We start from the raw sequence: 24,350 nt of genomic DNA, 5'->3' as shown, positions 1-24,350 counted from the left end.
GCTGTCTGCTCACAAGATGGCGGACCCCACGAGGTCGGGCAAGATGGCGTCCAAGATGGCCGCTCCCGCGGCGCACACGCGGCGGTGGCGGGTTTTCCGGCGGTTGGTTTCCCGGCGGGGTTCCCTCTGCACACCTTCCCAAAGTGCCCCTTCTTACCGCACTTAAAGCAGGTGGTGCCTTTCACCGGGCACAGGTTTCTGGTGTGCTTTGGCTGCCCGCAGAAGTAGCAGTTGGGTCCCTGACGCGTCGCGGCTGTCGTAGGGCTTCTGGGGGGAGAGCGGGGCCCAGCCGGTGTCGGGCTGTCGGGCGGGGAAGATGCCTTCCAAGATGGCGGCGCCCTCGGTGCACATGTGGCGGCGTGGACGGCGCGGGCTGAAGAGTAGGCGTCCGAGTTTCTCTGGGCCACATCCAGGGATCGCGCGGTGTCCGCAGCCTGTTTCAGGTCCAACCCCGTTTTTTCCAGCAGTCTTTGCCGGATGTAAGTGGAGCTGAGGCCTGTGATGAAGGCATCGTGAACAAGCTCGTCAGTGTACACTGCGGCTTTTACATCTCGGCACTTGCAGTCTTTGCCAAGCATTTTCAGGGTGCTTAGGAACTCCTCCACCGATTCCCCAGGTCGCTGTGCGCGGGTAGCGAACAGGTGCCTAGCATACACCTCATTCGTAGGCTGCTGGTAATGCGCCTTTAAGATGTCGCAGGCGGCCAGGTACGTCTCGGCGTCTTCGATGAGGGGGTAAACCCGGTGGCTTACCCAATTCCGCAGAATTCCGAGTCTCATCCTCGCAGCGTCCGTAGCGTCTTTGACGGCTGCGGAATTGTCCAGGAAGAATTCCATACACTCAAACCAGTGTCCGAAGCGTGCTGATGCGTCCGGAGCATGTTGATCCAAATCCAAACGTTCGGGTTTCAGGAGTTGATCCATAGTGTTGAAAAATAAGTTAATAAAATTGATGTGCCTCAATAATTCCGAGACTCGAAGTTAGCAGAACAAAAACAAGGCTTTTATTAACTTAGAAAGTAACACGTAAGAGAGAGAGATGTCTTCCTTCTGGAGACTGAGGCCAGACTGAAGCTAGCTTACAAACGGGGCCAGGTATGGGCGGAGCCCTACACACAGCACATTCCAGCACATTCCAGTATACAATACAGCACATTCCAGTACACAATACAATGAGGTCTGGGGGAAGGGAAATGACACTGAAACCGATCTCAGTCACAGGCAGTGGTGAATGGAATATTTCATCACAGCCAGCAGCCATGGGCTGCGAGGGACCAACAGTGAAGGATGGTGCGGTCACGCCGGGGGTAGCGGCGAGCCGCAGTCCGACCAGGGATTAGCCTGGCTGCCCGGAGACGGGCGGTGGATGTATATAGTTTTAGTTTAAGTTTTAGTTTAAGTAAAGTGTAATTATTTAGCTTAAGTTTGGGTGTTTTTGATTTAAGTTAAATAAGGTGATGGGTAGTTTTATGTAAGTAATCTGTTAAGAGTGTATATTTGGGTCGAGGTTGCGGGACCCGACCATGCTTCACCAAGCCAGAGAATCTCTTGGGGACCTGGCACGTTTTTACATCTTTTTGCAGAAAGACTTCCGGGATGGAATGGATCGTGATCCTATTCGCCCTGATTGGGATGAGTGCAGGGAGATGGGGCGATGTCCAGGACTCCCACATCTACGGGTGTTTGGGAGACAAGACGCCCCTGGCGATCAATGGGAGCGGTGAACGGGATGCGGAGGAGACCGCCGTTTACGTCCACGAGGGAAGGTGGCCAGGATGGCTGGGGTCCAATTCGTCTCAGTACTCCAGCCAAACCGGATTCACGTACGGGGAGACCTCCCTCCTGTGCCCCAGGGTACGGGTCGTTACCACGAGGGTCAGCATCACCGTTGGAAAGCGAATATGTTTGACGTGTGAAGGACACATTCCATTGGATAGGTGGTGGTGGCTCAGAAAGCTGAGCAAGGATATGAGGAACCCCGAAGTCGAGTGGGAACGGTTGGGGAACAACACCCACTGGACGATTACAGAGACTCATGGAGGATTAAGTGTATGTTGGAACAAGTGGTGGGAACCGGACCAAGGGATTTATATCTGTATGTGGGGGTCAGAGAAGGTCTGCCCTGCAGGCATATCCATCATTTTCCACCGGCAGTGGCACGACACCGGGAAGGGGATGAGGTGGGATGCCAGCCAGAAGGTGTGCGCAGTCCCATTCTCCCCGATCCCCGATCCCCGATCCCAGTCAATGCCACTGAGCTGGTAACCCGCCCCCGTAGGCAGTGAGGTTATCCAGGGAAGGTTCCCCCACCACCACCAAGGGACCAGGGAATGGGTTGGTACTAGTCCCCACCGATCAGATGCTGTACCAGGGGGTACACTACACGGTCGCCTCCGTGATTTTAAATCTCACCGAGGTACATTTACCGGAGTGGTGCCCCAAAGAGGCAGAGCAGTTATACCAGGCCCTATTAAAGGACATGTTCAAGAAGTTTTATGAGTTTGATTTCGCCCATGTAGACAAAACCGAACTCTACACCACACACCGAGAGTTTTTGGGTAATGCAGGGAGGCAAAGAAGGGGTGTTTGGAATGATGTTTTTACTGCGTTTAATACTGGGCCCTCTGTCATCAACAGCTTGGATGACATAGAACTGCAGACCCAGATAAACGGTTTAAAAACAGTTAAAGAAAATATTACTGGATGAGAACAAGGTAGTGGGCTTGGAGTTACATGAGGACCAGGCCATGACGGTCCATTTAAAAGAGATCATAGCCGAGTTGGAAAAGCACGCAAAGACGGTAAATGCTCTCATAAGGGAGGACAGAAATGCTTCTGACCAGGCTGCGCAGAATGAGGTGTGCATGCTATACGGGGCGTGGTTACTGAGCGAGGGCCGCAGTAATCTGAAGGATTTAAAACAGGGTTTGGTCCCCTCCTGGATTAGCAACAAGCACCTCGCAGCCCTCCACCCTTTTGAGAATGCATTGAGCCCGTGCCAACTCCGGCTAGCCTCCGAAGCCTATCCAGTTCCCGTGGATTGTGGGCGGTCCAACCACACAATCATGGGAGTAGTAGTTAGAATGCCGGTCATGGGTAGGACAGCCTGACCCGCACCGGTGTACAGGGTGGAGAACATTGGAGTCATTCAAGGAGGTGCACACATAATTCTATGTCCCCAGCACTTGAATGCCTATTCTAAGCCGCAGTGTGGGTTCAGAGCTGCTGGCGCGAAGCCTATAAATTGTACCATGGAGGCAATGGCACAAGGCCATGTTCCCCCGCAGGTAGCATATATAGGAGGTGATGAAACCTGGCGTGAAGCTTGCCGGCTTGCTTACTGTCAGATGCAGGTCATTCGGGAAAGCTGCGATTTAAAGGGACAGCATTTGTTTGGTGAAGGACCTTGTTGCTGCAGGCTTGGGGCTACTTCTTCAAGGCTTAGGCACAGCTGTGGAAGGTTGGAGCCTCACACACTTCTCCAATGTGATCTCCTGGGAAGCCCCTCTCGCCACCCTCACTCAGCGCTTCCTCAGCGGAGGCATCTACGAGAAGCATGGGACGCCTTTTTTCCCTTCCCTTCTTGCCATTAGAGGATCTCCAGCAGCAGAGGCGGCAGCAGCAGAACCAGGAACAGCAGGATGAGCACCAGGGGCACCAGGCTGCTGCTCACTCACCTGAAGCTGCACAGGCCAGAAGGGGCCAGCGCTTGGAAGTGGCTTGAGAGCACCTTGCTGCGCTTTAGGGGGCCATGGGGACCCGTTTCTGCACTGGCAGTCCTACTCAGAAGGACTTCCATGAAGGTTTGGTTTCTCTGTTCAATAGATGGCCAACGCTGCTCAAGAGATGTCATTCTCTTCTGAGCACTCACCATGTATTCCGTACCCTGGCGCGTTACCTCCTCCATGGAGGTTGCCAACCTTTCCATGGTGATGCGTTCATGCATCAATGACTCCACAAAGGCTCTGCTCATGGTCGCTATGGACACCTCCATTCGCTCCACACTCGCAGCGACCCTGGAGACAAAACCTGCCAGAGACTCCTGCATCTGTGCAGGGAGATCCATCACCTCTTCTCTTGCGGATGGACCCAGAGGCAAAGGGTCGACATGCAGCGCAGCTGAGCTGAGCTGGCAGAGTCCTGCGCCCTCCGACGAGGACTCTCCACTGCTGTGCCTGTCTCCAGAATCTGCTGAGGCTCACTTGTGAGCTGTGATACACCAGGTGACAACACTACTCTATGTCTCGAAGGTCCCCCCGAAGAGTGTCTGCGCTGGTGCTGGGTGCGCTTACTTCTCTGAGGAGTCTGGCTGCACAGCCTCTTCCTCCTCCACAGTGGGGATGGGGGCTCTGGATGGTCCTGTGGGGGAGTAGAGGAAGGAGTTAGAGATGTGATGCCAAGGTTACATGCACATTCGAGTTGACATCTGCTGACACCTGCATCCATGCAGCCTTGGTCTCAGTGGGAGGCCTCTTCCTGCCTGACCTAGGGAAGAGGACCTCCCTGTGGGCCCTAACCCCATCCAATAATGCCTGCAGTGAAGCTTCGTCAAATTTGGAGGCAGCTCAGGGTCTGACACTGACCACAGCTGCTGCAGGCTCCTCTGCCATCCTGTATGGTTCGTTTGGAAGCCAACAGAGGAAGCAATGCTTGCTGTGGACCTTGAAAGCACCACAAATGATGACATTATACTGTGGGGCTTTCTGACTAGAAATGGACAATTAGCAAGGCTGCCCACATGCTGGAAATTAATTGGCCACTTGAGGGAAAATTTGCGTGGAGCTGGCTGACACATTTTTTTGTGTGTCAGAACTCCACATTCGGGGGAATCCGACCATTTCCCACTCAAGCCACAAAATCGGGCCCATTGTGTCACCACCGGCGCATCCCACTACCAGCACGGACAGCATAGCTGGTGTCTAGTTAGTGACAGCAGTTTCTGTTTTAAACCCGAGGCAGAAGTTCAAGTGGCTCAGGAGCAAATTGTCCCCATTCCTGAACCCTCCACTGTTCACCTCACTGTGAAGGAGAATTTTATGAATTTGCAGAAGTACGTAGCACACTTTGGTATGAAATTCCCCCTCTCCCTGAACACCTTACCAAAATACTCAAAGCCGTTATAGTTTCGCAGAAACATTTTTACACTCTCGAACAGAAAACAGTAGAGATAGGGATTAAGATATTGGATATTGTGACTCCACCCTGGTGGAACATTTTCAATAACATAGAGGTCCCTTCGTGGGTCAGACTGGCTTCCCACATTCTCGTGGTTTGTCAGTTAGGGATAGTGTTGTATTTAGTTTGTATTCAGTGTAAGGGGAAAGGTCGGTGGTCAGAATTCCAAAACCAGAGGATCTGGAAGGAACATTATATAAAGGTGGAGGGAGATACGCCGGTTTAAGTCTTTTTCCCTGTATTTTGATTAAAGATTGTTGTTTCTTTTGTGTTTGTTATTTTTAATAAAGGTTTTTCTTCTGTTTTTTTTGCGACGCGGTTTAATAAAGATATGTGTACCAAGTGGTGCAGGGGTGTTGGTCCCCCTCCATGCTTGGGTGTGTGTAAAGTCTGTAATTTTATCCTATGTATGCTTATGTGCACTACATTTTCGCAGAATGGGAAGTGCATGTGTCGTGGGTATATTAGATAGGTAATTACAGGGGAAGGTTGACTATGGAAGGTCAGAAAAATTTTGCTCACCATAAAAGCCTACATTTCGTTGTACTGCACTTGTGCACTAACAATGACAATAAAAGTTGATTTGATTTTGATTTGAAGTATGATACTTCAAGCAAGTTTTAGTATCACAGGGGGGAGTGTAAGATTTGCAAAATTTCTACATTTCCCCAAAGGTTGTTATGAATAAACGGGACCCTGCGTGGACATTTTAAACCAAAAAGTGTATCCAAGATGGCATCCGTGCCTCATGGCAGAAAGCCTGTGAGATTTTAAAACTTGGACTCTGCAATGCAGGCAGCTTGTTGAGGAATCGAAACCAAAGCTGCAGTTTCTGTGAAGAGAGACTTTGTATTTTGAAAGCAGACAGGACTGTGAATTATGTATTAGATCAAATTGGAGACAAATCTAAACCCAGTTAGGCCTATAGTTAAGGCCATCAAGCAGTTTACATATATAATCGGCAACAGATTAAGGAAGCCATCGAGGCTGGACAGACCCATCAAGGAACATTCATGACAAAACAAATCAATTATCGGGCCGGTAGATGTGATTACCGGCCATCTAAAAACAGTTAGTATAAATTGCTACCATTATTTAAAATAGCCCGCCAAGATTAAGACAAAGAACTAACCTGATTTGGCGCGCAGATAAGGGTTTTCGAAAAGAGTATAATAGGTGGGGGAGAGCCAGTAGATGTGGTGTACCTGGACTTCCAAAAGGCCTTCGATAAGGTCCCACATAAAAGATTAGCATGGAAAATTGAGGCTCATGGGATAAAGGGGAAAGTTTTGGCGTGGATAGGGAACTGGCTGTCAGATAGAAAACAGAGAGTTGGAATAAACGGCTCATTTTCTGAATGGCAGGCAGTAACAAGTGGGGTACCACAGGGATCTGTCCTGGGCCCCCAGCTGTTCACAATTTACATTAATGACCTGGATCAGGGAGTCGGATGCAGCATTTCCAAATTTGCAGACGACACTAAACTAGGAGGTGGGGTGGGCTCAGAGGAAGAGACCAGGAAGCTCCAGAGCGATTTGGACAGACTGGGCGATTGGGCGGATAAATGGCAGATGCACTATAATGTGGACAAGTGCGAAGTTATCCACCTTGGGTGCAGGAACGGGAGGGCAAATTATTATTTAAATGGCAATAGATTGGGAGAGGGGGAAGTACAGAGAGACCTGGGTGTTCTTGTACACCAGTCACTGAAGGCGAGCATGCAGGTGCAACAGGCGGTCAAGAAGGCAAACGGTATGCTGGCCTTCATAGCAAAAGGGTTAGAATACAGGAACAGGGATACCTTGCTGCAGCTGTACAGGGCACTGGTGAGACCACACCTCGAGTACTGTGTACAGTTTTGGTCGCCTCATCTGAGGAAGGATGTTCTTGCCATGGAGGGGGTGCAGCGGCGATTCACCAGGCTGATACCAGGAATGGCGGGAATGACCTATGAGGAGAGACTATGTAGTTTAGGGATGTACACACTGGAGTTTAGAAGATTGAGAGGGGACCTCATAGAAGTGTATAAAATTCTGACAGGTCTAGACAGACTGGATGCAGAAGGAATGTTTCCCTTGGCGGGTGAGAACAGAACTAGAGGACATAATTTAAGGATAAGGGCTAAACCATTTAGGACAGAGATGAGGGGGAATTTCTTCACTCAGAGAGTGGTGAACCTGTGGAACTCATTGCCACAGAGGGCAGTGTACGCCAGCTCATTAAATATATTTAAGAGGGAATTAGATATATTTCTACGGGCAAAAGGGGTTAAGGGTTACGGAGAGAAGGCGGGGACGGGATACTGAATTAAAGGATCAGCCATGATCTCATTAAATGGCGGAGCAGGCACGAAGGGCCGAATGGCCTACTCCTGCTCCTATCTTCTATGTATCTATGTATATGAAGGCCCCGGGTAGAAATCTCTCTCACTCTCTGCTCAGCTCTTCTGCCCCTCGCCCTCGTAGCTGTTGCTCTTTCCCCGTCCTGCGCTTACCCCCTGGCCTTTGCCCGTGCCTTTTCCCACCCCATCTGGAAATCCCCCAGGCACTGCATCGGGCGGATACGGACAATTCAGGCCAGGCGAGGTGGGACGTGACGAGGGGAGGAGGAAGACCAACTGAGGAAGACCAACTGAGGAAGAACAACTGAGGAGACGAACTGAGGGTAGGCTTCGAATCATCGGGCCTTCAGTCTCAGCCAACCTGCGACTATCTTTATGCAAACTCAAACTGTCGGCCGAAGAAGAGGAATCATCCCTGCAAGGTAAAGTAGCCAAACAGAGACTTTAACTTTGGGGTACTCAAACCTGGACAACGCCCTTGCAGCACCCGGAGACCACGTGATGACGGCAGGCTCCAGAGAGCACCAAGAGCGAACCCCGAACCCCACCGCTGTTTTGAGTCCAGCAGACCCTTTTGATTGGTGAGCATAAATTCTGGCCCCTCATAGCTTAATCTAGTTAGGTATAGGGGGTGGGATAAGGATAAGGGGACTGTTAAGATAGTTGTTTTCCCTCGATGTGCCATGTGCTCCCCATTCCCTGTTTCAGTATCGTTATTTGTATTTGCCTGTAATTTTATATACTGGTAACTTCTCATAAGGCTGTGTTAATTTTCTGTTTAATAAAAATCTTGAGTTTTGCTTACATCCAAACCACCTCTCTACTCGAGTCTTTTCTGTATCACTACCTGTACCTAAGCCCGGTGTCGAGAATCTCAGGGGCATGGGAGCGATTCGAACCGCTCATGGGCAGTCAGATGCATAACTGACTGGGCTCACGCGCCACCCCCTACATTTGTGTCCTCCTTTGTGAAGACAGAACCAAAGTGTGTATTTACAGGAAACTTTCGATTTACCGGCACCTAAATAACCAGAAATCTCGGTTAACTGGCAAAATTCAGGAGTAGGTTCAGGTAAGTTTTAATTCATATTGTACTTGCCTTCCTCGATCTGTTGCTGTGCAAGGGTGTGGCTGCAGCTGTTGCTAAGCTACAGAGACGCTTGGAACTTCTGGCCATTGTTCTGCACTTATTGCTAAGCAACAGGGTTTGTTGCTTTATACGGAGCTGTCAGCTCTCCGTATCTTTTGCTATAGCTTTCGGTTATCTGGAATTTTTGATGAATCGGCACCACGTCGGTCCTGTCGGTGCCGGATAAAAAAAAGTTTCCTGTAATTGGTCTGCCATTTCTTTGTTCCCCAGTATAAATTCCCCTGATTCAGACTGCAAGGGACCTACACTTGACTTCACCAATCTTTTTCTCTTCACTTATCTATAGAAGCTTTTACAGTCAGTTTTTACTTTCCCTGAAAGCTTACTCTCATACTCTATTTTCCCCCTCTTAATTAATCCCTTTGTCCTCCTTTGCTGAATCCTAAACTGCTCCCAATCCTCAGGTTTGCTGCTTTTTCTGGCCAATTTATATGTACTCTTCTTGGATCTTATGCTATCCCTAATTTCCCTTGTTAGCCACGGTTGAGTCACCTTTTTTGTTTTATTTTTATGCCAAACAGGGATGAACAAATTCTGTAGTTCATCCATGCGATCATTAAATGCTTGCCATTGCCTATCCACCGTCAACCCTTTAAGTAACATTCCTCAATCCATCCTACCCAACTCGCGCCTCATACCATCATAATTTCCTTTATTTAAATTCAGGACCCTAGTCTCTGAATCAACTACTTCACTCTCCATCTTAATGAAGAATTCTATCATATTATGATCGCTCCGCCCCAAGGAGCCTCGCACAACATTACATAATCCCCAGTCTAAGATGGCCCAATCTCTAGTTGGTTCCTCGACATATTGGTCCAGGAAACCATCCCGTATACACTCAAGGAATTCCTCCTCCACAGTATTGTTACTAATTTGGTTAGCCCAATCTATATGTAGATTAAAGTCACTCATGATAACTGCTGTGCCCTTATTGCACGTGTCTCTAATTTCCCGTTTAATGCCATCCCCAACCTCTGCATTACTATTTGGGGGTCTGTATACAACTCCCACTAACGTTTTCTGCCCCATGGTATTTCTCAGCTCTACCCATACAGATTCCATATCATCAGAGCTAATATCCTTCCTTACTATTGTGTTAATCTCCTCTTTAACCAGCAATGCTACCCCACCTCCTTTTCCTTTTTGCCTGTCTTTCCTGAATATTGAGTACCCCTGGATGTTGAGTTCCCAGCCTTGGTCACCCTGGAGCCATGTTTCCGTAATCCCAATCATATCATATCCATTTACAACTATTTGCGCAGCTAATTCATCCACCTTATTACGAATGCTCCTCACATTAAGACACAAAGCCTTCAGGCTTTTTTTAACACTCTTAGACCTTTTAGAACTTTTATTTACTGTGGCCATGTTTGATTTAAACCCTTGACTTCTCTGCCTGCCCCTTTGCTTTTCTCCTTCCTGTCTTTTGCTTCTATCCTTGTTTCCCATTCCTCTGTCTCCCTACACAGGTTCCCAACTCCCTGCCATTTTAGTTTAAACCCTCCCCAACAGCACTAGCAAACACTCCCCCTAGGACATCGGTCCCGATCCTGCCCAGGTGCGAACCGTCCAGTTTGTACTGGTCCCACCTCCCCCAGAACCGGTTCCAATGTCCCAGGAATTTGAATCCCTCCCCCTTGCACCATTCCTCTAGTCACGTATTCATCTGAAATATCCTTCTATTTCTACTCTGACTAGCATGTGGCACTGGTAGCAATCCTGAGATTACTACCTTTGAGGTCCTATTTTTTAATTTACCTCCTAACTCCCTATATTCAGCTTTTAGGACCTCGTCCCAGTTTTTACCTATATCATTGCTACCTATATGCACCACGGCAACTGGCTGCTCACCCTCCCCCTCCAGAATGCTCTGCAGCCGCTCCGAGACATCCTTGACCCTTGCACCAGGGAGGCAACATACCATCCTGGAGTCTCGTTTGCGGTCGCAGAAACGTCTATCTATTCTCCTTACAATAGAATCCCCTATTACTATAGCTCTACCATTCTTTTTCCTCCTGTCCTGTGCAGCAGAACCACCCACGGTGCCAGGAAGTTGGCTGTTGCTGTCTTCCCCCAATAAGCCATCCCCCCAACATTATCCAAAGTGGTATATCTGTTTGAGAGGGGGATGGCCACAGGGGACCCCTGCAATACCTGCCTGCTCCTACTACTCTGCCTGGCGGTCACCCATTCCCTTCTTGCCTGTGCAGCCTTTACCTGCGGTGTGACCAGCTCCCTAAACATGCTTTCCACGATGTCCTCAGCATCGCAAATGCTCCAGTATGTATCCATTCGCAGCTCCAGTGCCGCAATGCAGTCTGCCAGTAGCTGCAGCTGGATACACTTCCCGCACACATGGTCGTCAGGGACACAGTAAGTGTCCCTGATTTCCCACATAGTGCAGGAGGATCATACCATGGCACCGAGCTGTCCTGTCATGGCTTACCCTTCAATTAATTTAAATTAACTTAAATCAAATCAATTCCACCAATTAAATGATATACACAAGGGCCCTTGGTTACTAGCACTAGAAACTATAACCACAAAAAAATTAAGACCTTCTAAACTTTATAAACTATGAACCTTAACTGTCAAACTATAGAGTAGTATAAATACTCACTGGCCGTACTCACCCAATCAGCTACTCCCTCCTGCCCGCATCACGTTTTGAATCATGATGTGGCTCTGGAACACCGCCGGCGGTCTGAGATTGGTCTCACTGCTCCCGACACCAGCCTCTGCAAAGAAAGCCCACGAAAGTGAGTTTAAATACTCACTGGTCTCCGGTCTCACTGCTCCCGACACCAGCCTGTGAAAGAAAGCCCGCGAAAGTGAGTTTAAGTACTCACTGGTCTCCGGTCTCACTGCTCCCAACACCAGCCTCTGTAAAGAAAGCCCGCGAAAGTGAGTTTAAATACTCACTGGGTCTCTGGTCTCACTGCTCCCGACACCAGCCTGTGAAAGAAAGCCCGCGAAAGTGAGTTTAAGTACTCACTGGGTCTCCGGTCTCACTGTTCCCGACACCAGCCTCTGTAAAGAAAGCCCGCGAAAGTGAGTTTAAGTACTCACTGGTCTCCGGTCTCACTGCTCCCGACACCAGCCTCTGTAAAGAAAGCCCGCGAAAGTGAGTTTAAATACTCACTGGGTCTCCGGTCTCACTGCTCCCGACACCAGCCTCTGCAAAGAAAGCCCACGAAACAACAACAACGCATTTATATAGCGCCTTTAACGTAGTAAAATGCCCCAAAACGCTTCACAGGAGTGTTATCAAACAAAATTTGACACCGAGCCACATAAGGAGGTATTGGGGTAGGTGACCAAAAGCTTGGTCAAAGAGGTAGGTTTTAAGGATCGTCTTAAAGGAGGAAAGAGAGGTAGAGAGGCGGAGAGGTTTAGGGAGGGAATTTCAGAGCTTAGGGCCCAGACAGCTGAAGGCGCGGCCACCAATGGTGGAGCGATAACAATTGGGGCTGTGCAAGAGGCCAGAATTGAAGGAGTGCAGAGATCTCGGAGGGTTGTGGGGCTGAAGGAGATTACAGAGATAGGGAGCGGCGAGGCCATGGAGGGATTTGAAAGCAAGGATGATAATTTTAAAATGACAACGGCTTCCCAATATTTAGTTGGAGGAAATTTCTGCTCATCCAGAACTGGATGTTGGACCAGCAGTCGAACCATTTAGAGACCATGGTGGGGTGGAGAGAAGTGGGGGTGAGGTAGAGCTGGGTGTCGTCAGCGCACATGTGGAAACTGACGCTGTATTTTCGGATGATGTCACCGAGGGGTAACATGTAGATGAGAAATAGGAGGGGGCCAAGGATAGATCCTTGGGGGACACCAGAGGTAATGATGCGGGAGCGGATAGGGACATTTTAAAGTTTTTTAATTTAAAAAAAATTGCTAACAACTGACTGCTGTACCCCAATTTAACTAGTAAATGGCTCTGTATAGTTTTCAAAAGTCATTCTCAGTCATTTAAAATCGGTTACTCACAGGTGGAAAATTGACAATGTGATTAAAAATGCTTATTTGTGATAAACCCATTTTCAGCTGTATTAATCAAACTGCATCAAGTTACTACTCTTAAACATATCAAGGAATATTTTTTGAAGCAAAATTTAAAAACCATTACATTTAGAAACGCTGCCCAATTGCGCTGGTTCATGGCAGATTTTGCCTTTGGCGATATGGAAATGAGTTTGAGCGGAAACTAGAGGAAGAAACACTTTTCAGTTTTGGGGACCATTTGCGCCTGGATCACTGATTGCGCCCGAAGCAGAAACTCTTGGCCACCTGCTGCTCACCTTCAGCCTCGGCTCGATTTGTGTCCCTCACGAGTTTTCCTCCCTCACTGGATCCTTTTTGCTGTTATAGCTGTAGCTCAGTGGGTAGCACTCTTACCTCCACATCAGAAAGTCATGGGTTCATAGTCCCACTCCATAAACTTACAGCACAAAATCCAGGCTGACACTTTAGTGTAGTACTGAGGGACTGCTGCACTGTTGGAGGTGCTGTCTTTCAGATGAAATGTTAAACCGAGGGTCTGTCTGCTCTCTCAGGTGGACGTAAAAGATCCCATGGCACTATTTCAAAGAAGAGCAGGGGGAGTTCTCCCCGGTGTCCTGGCTAATATTTATCCCTGAGCCAGCATCACTAAAACAGATCACATTGCTGTTCGTGGGATCTTGCTGTGCATAAATTGGCTGCCGCGTTTCCTACATTACAACAGTGACTACACTAAAAAAATACTTCATTGGCTGTAAAGCGCTTTGGGATGTCTCAAGGTCATAAAAGGTGCTATAGCAATGCAAGTCATTCTATCTTTCATTACATTATTGGAAGGATTTCTTGGTGTTCTGTTTTGCATTTACTGCTCTGTTCCTCTTAGTCCCCTGTCTCCTTTTCCCTTCTTCTGTATAATCTTGTCCTTGGTCCATGGTTCTCCTCTTGCTTTGCAAATCTTATTTTGTTGCTCTCCTTTTGAATTTTCCGATCCATCTGTCGTAACCTGGGAGGTTATGAGTAACCTGATCCACCAGGTGGTGCTGTGGCAATTGGTCTCCTGAGTTAAGTCTGGTCTGTACTGGTTGTACTCTTTGTTTTTGCTGCCTCATGGCAGAAGCTTTTATGTGCAAGTGTTGATTAAACCATGTTACGGAGTTAACCTGTGTCCGTCTCCATCTATGTACACCTCAAGATACCACACCATCCGTGTCTGCAGATTTGACAAACCTTGCCTTGACGCACTGGGGTAGGTGCTCATCCTGTACATCCCATATGTTTCTGTCGGAGTTTCATTCATCTTCAACAGACTCAAAGCACTGACCCCAAGTCCACGTCCCTCCTACCCCTGCAGCTGTGTCCTGTGGTTTGGTGATCGGCCTTCCCAAAATTCCCATTTCAGATTGAAACCTCTCCAGCCATTGCCACTATTGCCTGGTGGTTTAGTGAAATCTCCTCCTTCAGTAGTGTTTGGATCACTTACCGCCCACCCTCAGCTGATGAAATCAGCACTCCTCCATGTTGAACAGCATTTGGAAGAAGTACTGAGAGTAGCAAGGGCACAGAATGTACTCTGGGTGGGGGACTTGAATGTCCATCAGCAAGAGTGGCTCGCTACTTTGCTCAAACACATTCAGACTGGACAGGTCTCTGATAAAATGGCGGAGAGAGCAATGTGCAACATTTGTCTTTGATTGCTGGCACTCATTTTCAGCAGTTGTGTTTCATTATATGTACCAGTGGAGGGAGCCACTGCCCCGTGCAAGGTGTGACTGAGGAGAGCTGGAGATTGTTTTGCTGCTCCCACTTATTAAACTCAAAGGCCTAGAAATTCAGTTGCGTTCGCCAGCCGTTAGCGCCTTAGGAGGGGTAGATCTCGAGCGCTAGGCACTTAGCGCCCGGGCGCAGGACGATCTGCGCCTACGCCCAACTTCAGTAGACATTTAGCGCCGGCGCAAAGTGTTTGCGCGCGCTCAGCTGCGCGCGCAACTTATGACGTCATTTCGTCGTGCAACGCCCTTTGTGCGCCCCAAACCGGAACTTCAGTCGCGCCCGTCCAATGTGGGCGTGGCGGTGTTAAGAACTGTGAAGTGGAACGCAGCAGAGGCCCTGCGGGCCTCGGGGAGCGCTAATTAAAGGGCACTTACACTGAACTATAAAGGCCAGCCATTTTGCTGCAATGACTTTTCTGCAACGGATTTCTGGACAGAGACCAAGGAAGAGACCTTACTGATTTGGCCCAACATAGGAGAGGTATTTTTGGCTTCTGGCCAGAGCTTGGAAATTTGCCTCATTGTGATTTCATTGTTTGCAAGTATATTATGGGGGCTGCATGGGGTTCCAACCCTCAGTTCCAGCATTATGTGCGAAGGGCTCGCAGACGCTGTGTGAGAGGGGCAGCCATGCCTAGACGCAGAGGGGGCATCAGGCGTCGGCAACGTAGGCCTTACCCACTCAGGGAATACCGCCAGCAGGTGTCCTATCTCACCATGACTGCCGCGCAGTGTGTTAAGAGGCTGCGCTTCAGAAGGGAGGTGGTTGCAGAGACCTGCCAGCTGCTTCACAGAGATCTGCGTCCACAGCTGATGTGCAGGACGTCTCTGTCGGTGGAAGTGAAGGTCACGGTGGCTCTGAACTTTTATGCAAGCGGCTCCTTCCAAGCCGCTGCTGGGGACATAGCTAACATCTCCCAGTTCGCCGTGCATCGCTGCATCCGGCAGGTCACCGATGCCCTTTTCACAAGGAGACACCAATTCATCTCCTTCCCCATGACCCTAGAGAGGCAGGAGCAGCGTGCAGTCGGATTTGCGAGGATCGCCGACTTCCCCATGGTGCAGGGCGCCATTGACTGCACGCATGTGGCTTTGCGGGCACCTATCGACAATGCCGAGGATTACCGCAACCGGAAGGGCTACCATTCCCTCAATGTACAGCTGGTGTGTGACCACAGGCAGCGCATCCTAGCTGTCAATGCCCGCTTTCCAGGCAGCAGCCACGATGCATTTATCCTGCGCCAGACTACTGTGGCTGACATGTTCCAGGCACAGCCTCCCCCAAGAGGATAGCTTATCGGGGACAAAGGCTATCCTTTGTGTACATGGCTCATGACCCCGCTCCGCGCGCCCAGGACCCCTGCTGAGGAGGCATACAACGAAAGCCATCAAGCCACAAGGAACATCATAGAGCAAACGATTGGCGTCCTCAAGCAACGGTTCCACTGCCTGGATCGCTCCGGCGGATCTCTGCAGTATTCGCCGGATAGAGTCTCCCAGTTCGTCGTCGTTTGCTGCATGCTGCACAACCTGGCTATCCGCAGGACTCAGGCACTGCCACCTCACGTTGGACCACCACCTCAGGAGGAGGAGCAGGAGGACCATGAGGAGGAGGAGGAGGAGGAGGAGGAGTACCAGCCCAGGAGGGAGCCACAAGGTCCAAGGGCCGTCCGTCGGCGGCTTATTGAACGACACTTCTAGGCCCCCTGTCAGGGAATGGCTTGTGGCAATGAAGGCACATGAATGCAGCCGCTCTGCAAGCCCTCAGCCGGTTAACGCAACAACCACTTGAAACATCACACATGGACAAGCTGAATAAAGAAAAAGCTTTATTGAACAAACTCAGGGCCCTTCCCACATGAAACCCAAAAACAGACAACACCCCCAAAAAACAGTCAAAAACATATCTCACTCCCACAACCTGGGGAGGAATAACAAAACTTGTCCATCCAAATGGCCTTCATCCTCGGCCTTACCAAAAGAACCCCCCCCATAGACAACACAACCACCCCCATATAAAAAAACATTTGCCAACACACTCTACTTTGTGTGCCGAGAGGGCGAGTCCTTGTCCAGGCTTTTCCGGCCCCTGGCCGACCTGCTGCTCCGCCTCAACCTGGGCCCTGTGGGTGCTGCAAGGCTGGGGGAAGGCTCCTGAGGGGCACATTGCGTGACGGCAGATGCCCTTGGGGGTCGGCCTAGACGAGCTCTGGCCCTCGAGGGGCCGGCTGCTGACTGCTGCAGCTGTGGCTGGGCAGCATCAATCCCTCCAGCAGCTCGTCGCAGCTTCGCTGGGGGAGTGGCAGTGGCGGCTGCAGCAATGGGGGCAAGCTGGCTGATGCCAGGCGCTCGCTGCTCACCTGAGACACTGGCACTCGGCCGGGCTGGCACTGCAGCAAGCGCAGCAATCTGGTGAAGGCCAGACCGCTGTGCTGCTGCAGCGCGGCGGGTGCCCTGGCGATGCCTGCCTGACACAGCGAGTGTGGCAGCAGTGAGTGCCCGTACTGCCCTGGTCTGTGCCCGCATCAGACCAGCCAGTGACTGCACGGCACCACTGATCAACTGTCCACTCGCTGCCTGTGCTGCCCTGAATTCGTCCCGACTCGCATCCTGTGCTGCCCTGAATTCGGCCCGACTCGCGTCCTGTGCTGCCCTCAATTCGGCCCGACTCGCGTCCTGTGATGCCCCGAATTCGGCCCGACTCACGTCCTGTGATGCCCCGAATTGTTCGAGACCCCTGGCCTGTGCTGCCGCGAGTTGTTCGAAACCCCTGGCCTGTGAGGCCCCGAAATCGGACACACTATGAGCCAGGGACTCAATGGCCTCAGGCAACCGTGCCACAACCCCCATGAACTCGGTGTGCCGACGATCCGAGTCCGCGGACATTTGATCAAGGAGGCGCACCTCCTGGGTGAGGACCGTCTCCGGACTGGAGGCCGGACTCTCCCTCTGGGGAGAAGGCCGCCGAGCTGCCCGACTCTTCCCGCGTGGCTGCACTCCACTGGGCCCAGCAACTACACTCCCCTGCAACACTTCCCCCCTCTGGGGAGAAGGCAGCCGAGCTGCCTGACCCTTCCCGCGTGGCTGGACGCCACTGGGCACAGGAGCTACACTCCCCTGCAACACTTCCCCCCTCTGGGGAGAAGGCAGCCGTGCTGCCCAACCCTTCCCGCATGGCTGGACGCCACTGGGCACAGGAGCTACACCCCCCTGCAACACTTCCCCCTGGCTCTCCTCCAGGGGAGACGTGTCCCCTCCATTGCCATCCCCTGGCGCGGATGAGGGTTCCCCCGATGGGCCGCCTTCCTCTTGCTCCTCCTCGTCCTCCTCTTCCGAGGGACTGACACTCGCAGCTTCAGGGATCTCCTCCTCACCAGCTGAAAGCAGGAAGGCACAAGAGTAGCTTTAGAGTGAGGACAGGGCGTCAGCGAGGGAGGCATGAGTGGTGGCATTCTGCGCATTGGTCGGACAGTGGCAAAGGATGTAGATCTGAAGCGCAAGGGGAACGAGAGAGGTCCAAAAGGTCATGTCCTTACCATTGGGGCCCAGCACAGGGTCGGCATCTCCAATTGCAACGGGGCCAATCACCCGGGCACCCATGAGTCGACCCACGCGCTCCTCCAGGTCACTGAGCTGCTGGAACTGGGGACGGCCTCCCCCGGTGACAGTCCGGCTCTTCAGATTCTGGGCCAGCTTGGCCTGCAAGAGAAAGGACGGCCTCTAAGTACAGTGTGGTGCCCTGTTGTTGTGTGCACTGCCTCCCATGGTCGAATAGCTTGGCCAGTGTGTAAAGTGCAGAAAGTGCAATTGATGTTCATGCCAGTGCCATAGCTGCTGGATGAGGGCTGGCCATTAGGCCTTTGAGGTCCCTTTGCCCATAATGTGAGGTGCACATGCAAGGATGAGGAGGACACTGGAAAGGGTACTCACCCTGACAATCCGAGTGAGGTCGTTAAACTTTTTCCGGCATTGGACAACAGTCCGGGGGACATCGCAGGTGGCTGTGACCCTCTGGGCGATATCCCTCCAGGCTCTCCTGTACACCCTGGTGGCAGGCTTCTTGCCACTGTCCGAGAACAAGATATGGCTTCTCTTCTCCAAAGCCCTAACCAGCACCTTTAAATCATGGCCAGAGAAGCGCTGCGCTCGCTCACGGGCCCTCTGCATCCTTCCTGGCGCTATTTCTCTCCAGCAGCAGTGTTTAGGCCTAGCTGGAGGGCTGCAGTATCCAGGGCGTGGCAGCAGACCAAGTCGACCCTTCCCCCTTTAAGAGCTGGCCGGCGCCAGGGTGTCTGCTGTCAATCAAAACATGACCGCACCTGCGCTGCGCCCGGCCTCGGCGGTATCAGTCTGCACCGCCAGCTTAGCGCCTAAGGATAGCCGTGCATCGGCAGTTTTAGCGCTCGAGCAAACTCCTTGGCCAAAGCTGCTGAATTTCGGCGAACTGCCCTCCACTTTCCGGCGGGCGCAAACTTTAGTGGCCGCCCGACTTTACCGCCCCAAAAGTGGCTATACTGAATTTCTAGGCCAAAGTGTTCTGTTTACATTGGCGATTATTTGATTTTAGTAAAGCTGGACAAACAGAACTAAAAATCAGCTAATAAATGTTCAGCCTAGATTCCAGTCCATTGAAAGCTAAAAGTATCAATTCTAATGTTCAACAATTCGGGTTCCAGATGGATCAGCTGCTAAAGCCCCAGGTTTGATATCTGGTCTGCCCTTCATACCAGATCTCAGCTGGGCAGTGGTAGATGTTATATCCGTGTATCTTAATGTTGTGTCCTTCAATAATCTGAAACAGGCTGCAGGGAACAATTCAACAGGTGTTTACTGAATGAGGGTTACTCTAGAACTAATTGTACAGATCACTACTCAGGGTTTATATACAGGTGTGGTCACTGCCGGTACTACAGGATACAGGAGCTGTAAAAAGTAGTTCTCTCCCTTAAAGGTACATACATTACAATTCCTCCCCTTTTAGATTAACAGTACCATACACACTCATTTAACAATTAAATATCAAACTAATTACAATTAACACTTTTAACATGCAACATTAGCTGAAAATAGTCTATTTATAAATTCAGTCTTTGGGGAGGCTTCCTGTTTCTTTCTGGATAACGCCTTTCCTGAGTGTCTCGCTCTTGGTGCGGAGGCGATTCTAGCACCCTGTCGTCAGTTGATTCATCAGCTTCCAATGCTATTGTTTCTGAGGTAGATGCGACCTGTACGTCGGGTTCCTCACCAGGTACGTATGGCCGAGACATGGGGTTGACTCGTTCCTGTGAGGGAAGTCCTTTCTCCCGTGTGGAGAAGACGATCCAGCTCCCAGGGGAAACCCCGCAGGCTTTTGCGGACCGGCTGTGGCCGGTGTACCGGAGGGCCTGTCTGGGGACGCCGGGCCGGACGTTCCTGAACGGAGATCTCCTGGCCCATTGGCTCTGTTGCCTGGTGGCGAACAGCTTGCCACAGGTCCGGGCCAAGGCAGACGCCTGGTTCGACCCCAAAAATCCCCAGACCACCGAACTCACGGTAATTAGGCAGCTCACTCTGGCTTACAAAACCGGTAGGGGAGCCGGTGCACACCCACCCAAGGGGAAGGTGCATGAGGTAAAACCCAGACCGGGTAGGAGAGAGTGGCACCAGGAAGGGAGTAACCCCCCCCAACACAAAGACCAATTGTTACGGGTGCGGGAAGGATGGTCACTGGCGGAAGGAGTGCAAAAACCCTTGGAAAGATAACAAGGGAAAAATTCCACAGCCCCAGCCCAAAAGGCGGGGGCAGGGATCCCTTCCACAGAGGTCGAGTCAGTTTTGGACACCATGAGGTCCTTATTGACTGGCCAGGGGAGAGTAGCAGCCACTACCAGTGCTCTCAGCCCGTCAGCCCTGTCCAGCCCACAGCCGTGACTAGAGCCAGTGCAGCCTGTTTATCTGTGTTCTCTCCAGTATGATGAGTGGAAAAGACCCCTTTTGGAGATGGAGGTGGAGAAGGTGACGAGGACTTATCTGTTAGACACGGGGGCATCATGCATCGTGGTCTACTCAGCTAACCCCACCACCTCACCCCTCTCCAGCGGGGTCCCATACAGTCTATCGGGGTTCACGGGTAGGGAACAGGCTGGCTCGTTTTCCATCCCGCTCGCCATTCGGTTAGGACCACTCTGCTCCAAGTGGACCTGTGTCCTGATGAAATGGGAAGTGGAGGGTGGAAGAGGTGTCCTGGGGGCCGACTTTATTGTAGGCCACGGGATCCTAGTGGATTTAAGGAATCACTGCCTGTGGGGGGCAGGTAAAGTAAAGAACGGTGAGATCGTAGTAATCCCAGGAAAGGGGACCCTCTGCACCATGAAGCCCAGAGGATTATAACCTCGAGCTTATGGTCAGCAACACCCATCCAGAGTTCCAGGCGTTTGTGCAGGCCCACCTAGTCACATTTGCCACACACAAGCACGACTGCGGGAGGGTCAACGGGTTTGAGGTCAGCGTAGACGGGGACCCCATGACCACAGAAACAGTATAACTTCCCCAGGGAAGCAGAGCCAGACATGGAAGCAGCCATGTCCTCGTTAGTACAGCAGGGAGTTCTGAGACCGATAGCCACCCACGTGAACTCTCCATTGTGGCCGGTTAGAAAGCCGGACAATTCCTGGGGGGCCACGGTGGACTATCGGGTGCTCAACAGCAACATCCCAGCCTGTGCACCCGCAGTAGCAGCAGTTGCTGACCTCATCGGGAGTATTCCAGCATCCGCGACCACTTTCACAGTGCTGGATATTTCCAACGGGTTTTGGTCCCTCCCTGTAAGGAGGGAGGATCAGTACAAGTTTGCCTTTACGTTTAAAAGGCAACAGTACACGTGGAACTGCTTGCCTCAGGGCTTCCACAACAGCCCCAGCATTTTCCATCAGTGCACGGCAAACAGTTTAAAGGATTTTAGTCAGCCCAGACAGTTGGTCCAATATGTGGCTGACCTGCTCCTGTTCACAGATTCGAAAGAGGAGCATGGCCCGCTATTGGCCGAACTACTGGAGCTGTTAGGGCAGAAGGGTTTCAAAGTAAATCCCAAGAAAGCGCAGATCGGCCAGCAGGAGGTAAAATTCCTAGGTCTGACCATCCGCGCTGGAGAAAGGGCCTTAGATAAGGCTAGGAGGGAGGCGGTACAAGAACTACCGATCCCTAACACAGTAACGGGTGTGAGGTCGTTTCTAGGGCTAACCGGGTACTGTAGAGACTTTATTGAGGACTATGCTGCCACCGCAGCCCCTCTGTTCCGACTCCTACACAAGGGAATGGAGTGGGTTTGGGATGAGGGTTGCCAGGCAGCATTTGTCAGGCTCAAGGAGGATCTGCAGACCGCACCAGCTCTAGGGGCCATAGATGGGGGAAAAGAGTTTTTCCTGGAGGTAGCAGCCAGCGGGGATAGCCTGAGTGCTGTGCTGCTCCAAGAGCGGCACGGCAGGCTGAGGCCGGTGGTCTACTCCTCCAGGATACTCACGGATGTGGAGAGGAGCTACTCCAACTGTGAGCGGCACCTCTTGGCCACACATTGGGCTGTGAAAAGATCACTGATCTTCACAGGCACCTCTCCCATCACCCTCCTCACCCATCACACACCCACCCAGATGCTTCTGGACGGGGGGATCAAGGATGGAACAGTGAGCAGTGCCCGCATTGTCCGCTGGACCTTGCTCCTCTCACAGATGGACCTCAGAGTGAAGGGTCTCTGTGAGCCAAAGCTCGCAGCCAACCTGGTATATCCTGGAACAGCCCACCGGTGTTCCATTGAAGGGGTTTGGGAAGTAAACATAGGTTTATGGGCCGGGATACATCCCACAGACTGCGAGATCTATGTAGAAGGTTCCAGCACGGTATCTGCTGGCAAGCGTCTCACGGGGTGTGGAGTTTATGACCCAGCGGCAAACATTGCCCTGGCGATTAAGCTCCCCAGCACCATGAGCGCCCAGCAGGCTGAACTGTCCATGGTGGTGTACGTTGTTACGCACCCCGAAATCTTCCCCACCCCCTACACGATTTGCTCTGACAGTATGTTCACGTGCAATTCGTGTACGGAGTACCTGGCCATCTGGTCCTGCTGCGGATACACCTCCGCCGACGGGAGACTCCTCACAGTGAAACCCCTGCTGGAGAAGATCCTAACAGCAGTGGGGGAGGAAGGGGAGGTTTTCATTCACAAGGTGAAGGCCCATTCCTCCACAGAACCCCGCGGCCAAGGCAACCAGCAGGCTGACTTGCTCCCCAAGGAGGGTGCCCACACAGGCACTTTCTGGGTCCCATTTGAGTCCAGACCCATGGCGGCGGTCAGAGGTAGGGACGGGACCCAAGGGAGTGCAGGGGTAGTGTTAGCCCCGGACCTTAAGACGGTCCAAGCCCAAGACCCCGTCCTCAAGGCAGTCCTCAGTGCAGTAACTGAGGGAAAAGGGGTAGAGGGTCCGTACTGCACTGCAACCCTCTCCGTAAAAGAGGGCATGCTGTTCCGGGGGGAACAGTGGATTGTGCTGCAGCAGCACCGGAGGGAGTTCCTTCAACTGGCCCATGAGGGTCCAGGAGCGGGACATCCCGGGCCTGAGACCACCTGGCAGCAGGTGGAACAGGCGGGATGGTGGCCGGGACTCAGGACGATGTCCGCGAGTTCTGTGCAGGCTGTCTTGTGTGCGCTGCAAATAACCCCAACCCCCACAAAAGGAAGGTACCTTTGGAACACGTCAGGAGGGTAGAGGGACCATGGCAGTTGATACAAGACGACTACACCACCCACCGCCCAGGGAGGCTATAATTACTGCCTAGTCCTGGTGGATGTGTTTACCAAATGGGTAGAGGCCTTCCCCTGCAGGACAGCCACAGCTCTGGGTACTGCCAGGATCCTAGTCTGGGAAGTGTTCTCGAGGTGGGGACTACCACAGTATGTGGAGTCCGACCAAGGGAGTCACTTCACCGGACAGGTGATGCAGAACACCCTTATGCTGTTAGGCATTCAGGGGAAATGGCACGTGGCCCACAACCCGCAGTCATCGGGGATTGTGGAACATATGAATCGGACCCTAAAGGAAAAGTTGAGGAAGGAGACGGTGGACTCGCCCCATAAATGGTCCGAGGTCCTACCGTTGGTTTTGATGGGGATCCGGGCCAGCCAGTCTAAAAGCACGGGGTACTCCCCGTACGAGCTAATGACCGACAGGGTTATGCGGACCCCCACCCATGTACCAGCCCCGGTGTTCACGGAGGATCAGCTCAGGGAGGTAAACCAGGACAGGTTCACCTGAAACCTCTTTGAGCACCTGAAGCAGGTCCACGAGCAGACGGCTGGGAACATGGGAAGGCAGCATCGGAGCAACCAATTGCTGCTCGAGCCGAGAAAGCACCATGAGTGGGAGGTAGGAGATCAGGTTATGGTAAGAAACTATGCCCGAGTAGGGAGTTTGGAACCATTATACATGGGGCCCTACAGCATTGTAGATAAAGCCAGCCCCATGGTATATGCCGTTAAGATGCCCCGGCGTACCAAATGGTTCCATATCAACCAGTGTAAGCTGTTTCAGCCTGAGAGGGGAAAACAGCCAGTTGGGGTAAGGCCTGAGGATAAAGATCCTCAGCCTGCAGCACGAGCGAGTTCACAGACTGCACAGGCAGGCGCTGTGGCTTGTTTAAAGGGAGGGGCCATCCCGCCATCGATTGGGACACTCCCCCACTCTTCTGGGATCCAGACGAGGGGGAGGAACCTGAGAGCGAAAACCCCGCCCCTAACCCAGGTGTAGAGGGGGAGGGACCTGAGGGTGAAGACCCCGCCCCGGACCCAGTTTTGGGTCCTGGGGGCGGAGGCTCTCAGCTCGCAGCAGCAAGCTGCGAAGAGTTGCCTGCCCCTAGCCCAGGTTCGGGAGAGGTCAAGCCTG

This window comes from Somniosus microcephalus, chromosome 26, assembly GCF_052327205.1.
Source record: "Somniosus microcephalus isolate GS21.2 chromosome 26, FLI_Smic_1.0, whole genome shotgun sequence".
Lineage (NCBI taxonomy): Eukaryota > Metazoa > Chordata > Chondrichthyes > Squaliformes > Somniosidae > Somniosus > Somniosus microcephalus.
This window is presented reverse-complemented; position numbering follows the sequence as displayed.